This window comes from Triturus cristatus, chromosome 7 (assembly GCF_964204655.1).
Source record: "Triturus cristatus chromosome 7, aTriCri1.1, whole genome shotgun sequence".
In the NCBI taxonomy this organism is placed as follows: domain Eukaryota; kingdom Metazoa; phylum Chordata; class Amphibia; order Caudata; family Salamandridae; genus Triturus; species Triturus cristatus.
In genome coordinates this window covers 836,912,881-836,924,058 of record NC_140590.1, presented here as the reverse complement: position 1 = coordinate 836,924,058, position 11,178 = coordinate 836,912,881, and the positions used below count along the sequence as shown (strand labels likewise).

General features: G+C 45.0%; 1 long non-coding RNA gene across 1 annotated transcript in view; it reads left to right on the top strand.

The window, feature by feature from the left end:
- Positions 1 to 7,255: 7,255 nt before the first annotated feature.
- LOC146810690 (uncharacterized) overlaps positions 7,256 to 11,178 on the top strand; it is a 28,664-nt gene continuing 24,741 nt past the window's right edge. Inside the window, exon 1 of the long non-coding RNA XR_014965716.1 lies at positions 7,256 to 7,396. This is a non-coding gene — a long non-coding RNA (uncharacterized LOC146810690). The remainder of the gene's footprint in view (positions 7,397 to 11,178) is intronic.

The window sequence follows — 11,178 nt, the reverse complement described above, 5'->3', positions numbered from 1 at the left end:
CCCTACTTTCTGCACAAAAGATGACTGCCAAAGTCCCTCATTAATAATAGTATACGGGGATCCTGAGTAAGCATACATTTTAATTTCCACACCGCCTATTTCCATCAAACACACAGGTTTGTTTTTACAAGATTCCTTGCAAATATTGAGCACTAAATTGTCACGTACATTCATCACTAATCCACCAATCTCCACAGTGGTCTCTTCAATTTCATAATTTGCAGTGTAACCATTCTCTGTTTCCTCTACATTAGCCACAAATCTTACACTTATTTTTCTTTCATTACAAACCTTGGCAAAATGACATTTGATACCACAATTAGTACACTTGTACTTGATGGCAAGACAGGTTTTACTAAAAGCCAAATGCTCCAAACTACTGCATCTGTAACATTTAGGTTGAACTCTAGGTTTAGATTTGTCTTTAGAGGGAGGAAAACCTTTTTTCTCTCATTTGGAACACTCACTTTACTCACCACTTCAGTAGCATTGTGGTCCTGTTTAAGGACATTGGCACATCTAGCAGAAATTTCTGCCTTCCGAACAATGGCAAGAACACCATCCAAAAGCGCATCGCCATTTATCCTAAGTCTGTCTTGTATAACAGGGTTGCTAGTATGCATGACTACTTGATCTCAGATCAAATCTAACCGTGGGCGGCCAACTACGCTATGGTTGCGTAGCTTGCGTAGTTTGTGCTACTTCTCGCTACGCGAATTGCATGTAGCACAGTGCAAAAACTCGTAGCGTAGCGTAGTTGGCATTTTTTGCTCGCTTGTGGTCCTCAACGTCAAGTTGGCAAACGCAAGCGAGCAAAATTACATCCCGGCGAGACTTGTTCCTCGTTCGCGATCAGCAACATCAAGTTGGCGATCGCGAGCGTGGAAAATAAACCTCCCGGCGAGATTCTCAACGCGGAGAGGTCAGCTTTCTCATTGCAAGTGGTCGCGTATGCTTGCGACCGCTCGTGATGAGAAACTACCAGTCCACATTGAGAAAGCTGCCGCTCGAGTAAAAATCTACATGAGCGGCAGAAAACGACAGCTCGCACTGTGCGAGATGCCGTTTTCAATGATTGACATTGCGGACAAGCATCCGACACTGTGCAATTATCCCGAACAGCACACTACGCCGTTCGCGTGGCGCTACGCGTATCTTGCGTAATGCGAAGTGCACTTCACGTAGCTACGCCCGTAGCGCTACTACGCAAACTACGCCCAGGGTTAATCAAATCATGTATGACACCAAACTTACAATCAAGTGCTAATCTTTTCAAATCAGAAATATACTGATCAACTGCCACATTCTTACTTAGTTTCCTTGAAAAAAGATTATATCTCGTTATACCAATACAAACCTTTGGTGTAAAATAAGTTTCCAAATGGAGCAAAGCTAAAGCATATGCATTTAAATCACCTGGAAAACAAGGTTTGGTCATCTCATTAAACACATTGAAACAAATAGGGCCTAAGGAATGTAACAATAGCCTTTTCTTTTGGGCAGCAGACATTTTGCCATCCTCATCCAAGGCTTCAATGTAATTTTGGAAGTAAGCTTTCCATTGCAACCACTTTAAAGCAGGCTCCGCACCAGAAATCCTAAAAGGTTGAGGAGGGTTAATATTGTAGCTTTGGTGAATCATAGTGTGTGGACTTAATCAGTGTCTGCACTTCACCTTAAAGGACTAGTTCACTGTACTTCACCAAACAGAGTAATAAAACAAGCATTTGCAATGCAATAGGTCTCGCATTTGTTGCAGTTGGAGCTATTTTATCAATTTTTTTGTTTGCAGTGGAGTGATTATTTAAAAATTACACACTAAACCATATTATAAGCTATTCTAGCAACTGTACAGTAAAGCTATGGCTATTTTAACGTAAAGGAGTGTGAATGGATGAATAAAAATACAAAAAACAGGATCTAAAAATTTACGATGGAATGTATAGCAGGGGACAGGGACTACCGATCACAAAAAATATACTTGAAGTGATTGGAGCATCATATGCAATAAAACAATCGGTGGTACGGGGTGTCAACAACGCTTGTGCAAATGTTGTTCAGCTGGTGAAGTGGTCAGCTCTGTTTGCAGATGCAAAGTGGTGAAAGGTGAAGTATTCAGCTCTGTTTGCAGGCACAAAGGGATGAATGGTGAAGTGGTCACTCTCTTCAGCGGTGAACATGCTCTTTACTGTCGCTCATGGGCATCAAGAGACTCTGCCAGGTCTAAGGCATTCCAGAGACCTTATATGATGGCTGGGGTTTGTAAATGAACCTACATTAAACACCACTAAGAGATGAAGCGATTTCTGCAACATCACATGATTTTTCTCCAAAATGTGTTTTTTCAGTTTTACTTTTTGGATTCCTGGGATGCTCTGGCATAAGATTCCCGGTTCCACCATGATTAATTTGGTACAGTAAATAAACACAATAACCAAAAATACTCTCAAACTGCAGTTTAACGGAGACGTGGTTTTCTGTGTAACAGACAAACGCCTGACCATGGTCCCAGCAGGGGCACGTGCCACCTAATCTAGAGACACTTTTCTCACAGGAGTTGTGCCAACTCACCTGCAGCCAAAGCTATGGGTCACGGGAAAATGGGATGGAGATTAAGGGGGGTACAGGGAGAGAGAGAAAGGGGGCACAGGGAGAGAGAAATGGGGGCATGGAGAGAAATGGCGGACCGAGAGAGAACGGGGGAAGAGAGGCTGGAAGGGTGAAAACGAAAGGGAGAGAGGGCACTAGCGAGGGGGTACCGGAAGGGGAAGGAGGTGGACAGGTGATATACATTTTAAAAAGCAGGTCTTTGGCAGTAGGTGATGACTGCTGGCAAGGACCAACACCCGGGAAGGAGGTTTGACATCCGAGCCCCCAATATTATAATGTGAAACTATCATGCAACTACAATTTCACAAAAAGGTGCCAGTTTTCCAAAGACACATGACCCGCATGATGTACACACTACAAGATTCTTATAAGTCCCAAGAACATAAAGACAAATTCATCTGGCACATTGGAAAAAAATTATACTTTTCAAATAGCCCTCCGTATTAAATTTGCTCCATTTCTACGCTCGTTTAACAGATATAACTACTACCCAATCAATGGTATTCAATTGATCCACCTCGGAAGAATGAAGGCTGAGGCAGACTTGCCGGGAGTGTAACCTCTGCCCCTTACAAGTGTACGTCTCACTGAGCCCTTCTGCCGGTATTGTGTTGGACAGCTGGTTACAATTCGATCAGTTGAGCCCCTTATGTGTAGCCTTTAAACAGAAACACAGCAAAGCCCGCTTTTGTATTCACCAGATAACTAGGAAAACCAGCTATACACGAGGCGCGAGCAGCAACCGGAGTCACAGAGACCAGCCTTGGCTCCGCCGGTTATGAATAAATTAATATCCACGTACCTACCAAACATGAATGTGTCCTTCTATAATGGATGTGGTATACATGTAAAGTGCTCCAATACCTACGGATTGAGTTTGCGCTAAATAAAAAAAACTAAAAAATAAATACAAACACCTAACAGATCTGTTCCAGGTCAGGCAGCGGAGTCATAGTTCGCCCGACCCTTGTGAAGACAGAGCAGCCGTCCCTGAAAATCAGCAGGGCAAGGGCGAGGATGTGGTCCGTCGGCTAAACTGCCGACTTTGGTGCTAGAAACCAGAGTTTGAGCCCCGAGGTCGCATCAACATCCTGTGATTCTGGGCAAATCACTTAATCTCCCCGTGCCTGAATGTGTAATGTTAATACGGTGTTCTTGTAAAGCGCTCCAATAAACTTCGGGTCGAGTTCGTGCTATATATATATGCAAAAAAAAACAAGTGCAAAGGCAAGTAACAGTACAAGGACATGTCGCCAGCTAGTCACATGCACTCATAACCACACCTACAGGCGATGCAACAGCACAGTGAACCCATCCGCCCAACACCGGACATTTTGCATCTTGCTTTTATATGGTGTACGCATAATTATACATTTGCCACAATTGCCTCATACCATCATCTCCTGCATATTTTTCCTTTTCTCGCATAATTTAGCCAACCCTGCCAGTTATACTATAATAAAGTAAACAAACTAAACAGTTCACAGAACTTACCCCAGTAAAACAAGCGTCTTCAAATAGGTCGTGTCTCCAATGAATGTCGCTGATTCGCTTCTTTGAAAATGTTCAGTACTGCACGTTTAAATAGCGTTACAACAAACAAATGATGGACGGAATGCTGACAATGCATACATTCTCCCCCAGTCAAGAGATCTGGGTTAAATCCATCGTTCTTTTGCCCACTACACCACCCCAGTTTAGACATGGCCATATGCAAATCAGTCTTGACCCTGTGCCTCATGGGAACAGTCCAGCCCGAACTGCCAAGCCATGTCTTCCCTGGACCGGAATCAAGCATCCTAGGACCGGTTTCTGGCTATCAGCCGTCATCAGCCAGGATAGCTTGACTCCAGTGGCGTAGTGAGCACGGGTCCCACGTCTGGGAATACCCATCCCACTTAGGGCGAAAAGCGTTACAACAAACAAATGATGGACGGAATGCTGACAATGCATACATTCTCCCCCAGTCAAGAGATCTGGGTCAAATCCATCGTTCTTTTGCCCACTACACCACCCCAGTTTAGACATGGCCATATGCAAATCAGTCTTGACCCTGTGCCTCATGGGAACAGTCCAGCCCGAACTGCCAAGCCATGTCTTCCCTGGACCGGAATCAAGCATCCTAGGACCGGTTTCTGGCTATCAGCCGTCATCAGCCAGGATAGCTTGACTCCAGTGGCGTAGTGAGCACGGGTCCCACGTCTGGGAATACCCATCCCACTTAGGGCGAAAAGCGTTACAACAAACAAATGATGGACGGAATGCTGACAATGCATACATTCTCCCCCAGTCAAGAGATCTGGGTTAAATCCATCGTTCTTTTTCCCACTACACCACCCCAGTTTAGACATGGCCATATGCAAATCAGTCTTGACCCTGTGCCTCATGGGAGCAGTCCAGCCCGAACTGCCAAGCCATGTCTTCCCTGGACCGGAATCAAGCATCCTAGGACCGGTTTCTGGCTATCAGCCGTCATCAGCCAGGATAGCTTGACTCCAGTGGCGTAGTGAGCACGGGTCCCACGTCTGGGAATACCCATCCCACTTAGGGCGAAAAGCGTTACAACAAACAAATGATGGACGGAATGCTGACAATGCATACATTCTCCCCCAGTCAAGAGATCTGGGTTAAATCCATCGTTCTTTTGCCCACTACACCACCCCAGTTTAGACATGGCCATATGCAAATCAGTCTTGACCCTGTGCCTCATGGGAACAGTCCAGCCCGAACTGCCAAGCCATGTCTTCCCTGGACCGGAATCAAGCATCCTAGGACCGGTTTCTGGCTATCAGCCGTCATCAGCCAGGATAGCTTGACTCCAGTGGCGTAGTGAGCACGGGTCCCACGTCTGGGAATACCCATCCCACTTAGGGCGAAAAGCGTTACAACAAACAAATGATGGACGGAATGCTGACAATGCATACATTCTCCCCCAGTCAAGAGATCTGGGTTAAATCCATCGTTCTTTTGCCCACTACACCACCCCAGTTTAGACATGGCCATATGCAAATCAGTCTTGACCCTGTGCCTCATGGGAACAGTCCAGCCCGAACTGCCAAGCCATGTCTTCCCTGGACCGGAATCAAGCATCCTAGGACCGGTTTCTGGCTATCAGCCGTCATCAGCCAGGATAGCTTGACTCCAGTGGCGTAGTGAGCACGGGTCCCACGTCTGGGAATACCCATCCCACTTAGGGCGAAAAGCGTTACAACAAACAAATGATGGACGGAATGCTGACAATGCATACATTCTCCCCCAGTCAAGAGATCTGGGTTAAATCCATCGTTAAATCCATCGTGAGGCACAGGGTCAAGACTGATTTGCATATGGCCATGTCTAAACTGGGGTAGTGTAGTGGGCAAAAGAACGATGGATTTAACCCAGATCTCTTGACTGGGGGAGAATGTATGCATTGTCAGCATTCCGTCCATCATTTGTTTGTTGTAACGCTTTTCACCCTAAGTGGGATGGGTATTCCCAGACGTGGGACCCGTGCTCACTGCGCCACTGGAGTCAAGCTATCCTGGCTGATGACGGCTGATAGCCAGAAACCGGTCCTAGGATGCTTGATTCCGGTCCAGGGAAGACATGGCTTGTCAGTTCGGGCTGGACTGTTCCCATGAGGCACAGGGTCAAGACTGATTTGCATATGGCCATGTCTAAACTGGGGTGGTGTAGTGGGCAAAAGAACGATGGATTTAACCCAGATCTCTTGACTGGGGGAGAATGTATGCATTGTCAGCATTCCGTCCATCATTTGTTTGTTGTAGCACGTTTAAATAGAGCATTGGATGCACGAAAGATATCACTAATAGCACTAAGTAAACAAAGTAATTACAAAAAATGTCCTAAAACATGCCGCCCTAATTATCGCTTGCCATGCAGCTTTTATGACTAATGAAGGCGTGGCGGTGGCGCCAGTAATACACCTGCTCCCGATCACAGCACAGAAAGTGAGAATTATCACAGCATGAGACCCCACAGTAATCATTAGCACAGCATGTCGACAGGCGCCCCAGGCTGCTGGAGCACTCAACTATAATTAATGCGCAGCACGTCTTCCGGAGACGAGCACTCAACTGGAATTAACGCGCACAAGCTGTTCCACTGTGAAGCGCGTTCACAGACCAGAATCGGCTCGTGCCCAGACCAGAATCGGCGCAGCACGTCTTCCGGAGAAGAGCACTGAACTGGAATTAACGCGCACAAGCTGTTCCACTGTGAAGCGCGTTCACAGACCAGAATCGGCTCGTGCCCAGCCCAGAATCGGCTCGTGCCCAGGTCTGTCTCCCTTGGGAGTAAACACGGCAACAATAGTCTCGTTGGCGGCAGCGCTTTGCGCAGCAATGCCAGCGAGACCTAAAAAAACCCAGTAGAAACTCTTACCCAAAAAGAGCAAAAGTGTAACAGTGGAGTAAATACGCCGTGCAAATGCTGATATGCATTTAAATAAGCACAAAGCGCTTCCGGAAGAACAGCTGTTCTGAAATCTGCTCTACGATCTCCGATCTCTGAACAAACTGACACACTCTGATGAAGTTGTCAAAACAAAAAAAAATGGCCGCAGCGTGGGGTCACGTAGCGTGACCTGCGAAGTGTGCCGTGACGACAACTAAACTCTAGAGAAGTCAGGAACGTCCCTGAAGGAGCGCAGAATGGCCGCAGGGACAGAAGAAGTCATAGGTTCTGTAGAGCGAAGAACACGCATAGAGGATCTCGAGCCGATAGAAGTACGAGCAGGAGCGCACGAGCAGCGGCAGTTGAACGGCAAAGTTCAGTTTTGATGGTAAGCTCCCATTAAAGATAACAATGCTAAATAGAGTTGAAAATATGCCGGGCAGCCACTTACTCGCTCAGAAGCTCTTCATGTCAAAGTCATAATCCAGAATGAAACGTTTAAAACGATTCATGTAGAAATCGAAAAATCCCCAAATCCGAATTCCTCGTAATGTATCTGAAATCCTCGTAATATGGGTTCATGGCTCCTCAATAACTCGTTGCCAGTGTTACAAAGGACACAGGATACAATTTAAGCAAGAATCCTTTAATAGTATTGAGGAGCTGCAGTCAGCATGACCGCAGCTTCTAGTCATCAGCAGTAACTGACTATATTGAAAGCAAACATTCTTAAAGAACACAGATAATTCTTAATAACATAGACAAGTTCCATGACTAAGATCACGCCATGTAATTTCTGATAAAGAATGAAAACACAACACCCTCCCACTCTCACAAGTTTCACAGAGGCTGAAGCATATAATTAAGTGTGTGGCTTAAAACATTTGTGCTAAAAATATGTGTTCATTATAATGTGCCGCCGGACTGGTATTTGCTGCTTCTGTTATTGCCTCGCCATATATAATACAACAAGTAACATTACACCTACAACAAGCCAGGACTTTTGGCTTTGTCAAAGGTTCTTAGCTGGATAAGATAAATATGCTACATGCATACATACAACTATGGCTTCGTTGCACATAATATTGAAAATGCTTTATCTCGTGCACAAGAGGTTGTGCGTAATGACTAGAGCTGCCAACTTTGAGCTGAGGAAGAAGGTTTGAGTCGCAGCGTCAGCTGAACATCCTGTGTTTTTTGGCAAATCACTTAATCGCCTGTGCCCACCAAAAAATAAATGAATATGTCCTTGTTCGTGTGTTGTGACGTAACTTATCTCTGTCCTTCTTCTATCACTGGTTCTTTCCCTTGCATGCATCTTACTTGAGTTAGAGTTTTCATGCTCACCGGGTTCCTTAGAATGTAAGGCTGACGGCACTCCACGATTGCCAGTTGCAGCTGGGCCATTGAAGTGGTCGCATGCCAGGTTGTGCTTTCTAGTAAAGAACCTCTTCTCTAAGCTCGGCTCCTAGTTTTCTCTCCTGCGACGCTTCACAACATCGTGCTCATGTAAAACACTTTGAGTTGTGCAATATAGAACTGCAAAAAAATAAACATTACATCAAAAACAGTGAACTGCTGCAGAGTTAAGATTTTTTTTCCATTCTGAGAGTGAGGACGAAAATGGAGAGCCTGATAGCGACCCGTCTCGGCACCTGCTTTTAAGAAGTGCCGGTGCTGAGCACTGGCAGGACCCGGCCAACTTAAAGCCCTGACTGGACGTATGATGAGACTGCAGCAGGCCATGTACACCAGTGGGTGGTGGCTGCCTGTCCCCACATTGCAGGTCTCACAGAGGCTGGGAGAGCCACCCAGGCCGGCAACTGCCCAACCCTGTTACTGCTGACCTCACAGGGACTACACACTACCAAACCTGCAGGAAAGTGCATGACAACCTTACTGCTATACAGGCAAGTTCGCAGGTTTCCCTTGTGCCTCTATATGCTCAAGGAACTCCTTGGTGACTTACAGTGTCCTTATAATGTACAGGTGGAAGTACTTTATCCCGTATATGCTCTTACTCGTCACATCACAATGACTAGATAGTAAGGAAATAGTAAACAAAATCTGCTTTTTAGGTCTTTCCTGAGACAGCGCATGCGCTGTCACTTGCTAGGTGTTTTCGTTACTAAAAGGGGCATAGAGCCCATCATTGCTCACCATTTATTGGCTAACTGTTGCTCTTACTTTCTGCGTCTTAATATGGCCTGCACCTACAGGTTTCACTTCCTTTTCTCTCGAATGGAGCATGAATCAAGTACTGATTGCCTTAGTTTAATCAGTGCCGTTCACTGCTCGTGCTGTGATTGGGATTCTAATGTTGTTCTTTCTTATTCCCGTCCTCATTGTCTGTGGTTTGTGGTAACTTCCCACCCTTCCATTGTCCGTGTTGCTTGTTCCATCCTAACCTCCCTCTTGTTGCCTGTCTTGCCCCCGACTTGCAATAAGAAAAAGAACGCTATGAGGCAACCAGCGCTGCCATGCCATAGTTGTTTTATCCTCCTGTTGTCTGCGTTACTTCTTGAATCCTAACCTCCCATTGTTCGTGTTGTTTGTTCCCTTCCTATGTTATCCGTGTTGCACCCCACCATCCATAAGAAAAAACGCGTTATGACATGACCAGCACTGTCTATGCCATAGTGTTTTTTTATCCACTTTTAGCCATGCTGCACAGCCACGCTTCTGTAAAACATGGCTTAAAGACATTGTCAAAGCCAAGAGCTCTCACATAAGCAAGGACTATTGGCTTTTCCAATGCTTGTTTTCTAAACTAAACTTTTACTGGAATTCAGGGTGGGACCAATAGGACTTTAGTAATGATGAAACCTATACAGTTAAAGAAATGCACAACTGGCAGCTTGACTGCAACAGTAGGTAATAGAGAAAAAGTTAAGTAAGTTTTATCTGAGTTTTCATCAAAAGCTACATAAAGCTTTTTTTTTTTTAACAATGAAATAAAAAGTTTACCTGTATTTTTGGTTGTCATTTAAAAAAACTGTGATTGGGCCATGAAACTCATGAATTAGCACAAATAATCCAAATGAAGCTACACCAAATATTTCTTTTAAATGTTTTTTTGACATTTCTTTCCCTCACATTTGATTTTTTCAACAGTTGGTTCCCAAGCTTGTCCTCCACACGAGCACTAATTGCAAGTATGGAGGTGGTTTGTGGGTTGGGTTTACGATGTATAATAATACATAATAATGCCCCTACCATACGTAACACTGATGTAGTGCAAGTCATCTTGGAGCATCATGACCTTGTAATTCTTGTTCTACATGGCCATGAAAGTCCACTCTGAGGAGCATGATCCTTGTAATGTATGGTAGAAGGATCAATTATCCCATGTATGGGGTATAGGGGCTCCCATTTATTTTACAGTACAGGGTTCTCTAGAACAATAAGACTACATGTCACCCAAAGCCTCTGGAAGAGAAAACCCCTCACTCGTGGAGCCCAAGTGGTGCTACCAGAGAAAGGCTTCCTCTATTGGAGCAATTGTGTAGCACCACATTTTAGAGTACATTCCAGGTGCCTCCGTAGCTGTAACGCTGTACAATGAAACCTTAAAAAACAATATATTTGTCGCCACGTCACATTGTATGTGGTGATCACTGAGGCCTGCGTATTTTGGCAGTAAAGTAATCAAGTTTAGGACAGTTCTATAACAGGAGGCGTTCTTCAGTTGTATGTGGATGGAGAAAGTGAAGCATGTGCTGTGTTTGAGAGCTGAGTGTGGGATTGTTAAGAGAATCTGTGCCGGTCCCTGTGTAGGAAATCCTCTTCTGAGCAACTCTCCTCCCGGTGGAGCTGGCCAGAGTATTAAGTAACAGTAATTCCCAGCACATACACCATGCAGGCCTAGCAAAGGATATGTGGACTCAGCAGGGATGGAGTGTATGAAGGAGTTTATCCTGTGGGTAGCTATTCTGGGTTGATATGACTAGTGTGGTGGGTCTCAGTAATTCTCTGCTGCCTTTCATATTTCCCACCTGGGTGGATCTAACAAGAAGACCTTCCAGTATTGAAGAAGTAATATTTATGAAATTTCTAATTATCATCGATTTAGGTAGCTCTCACCATAATGGTCTTAATCATGGAATTTCCCAGATCAGTATCTCCTCTCTGAATGACGGAATATAGCCCTGGACGCATTGGTAGTCTGTA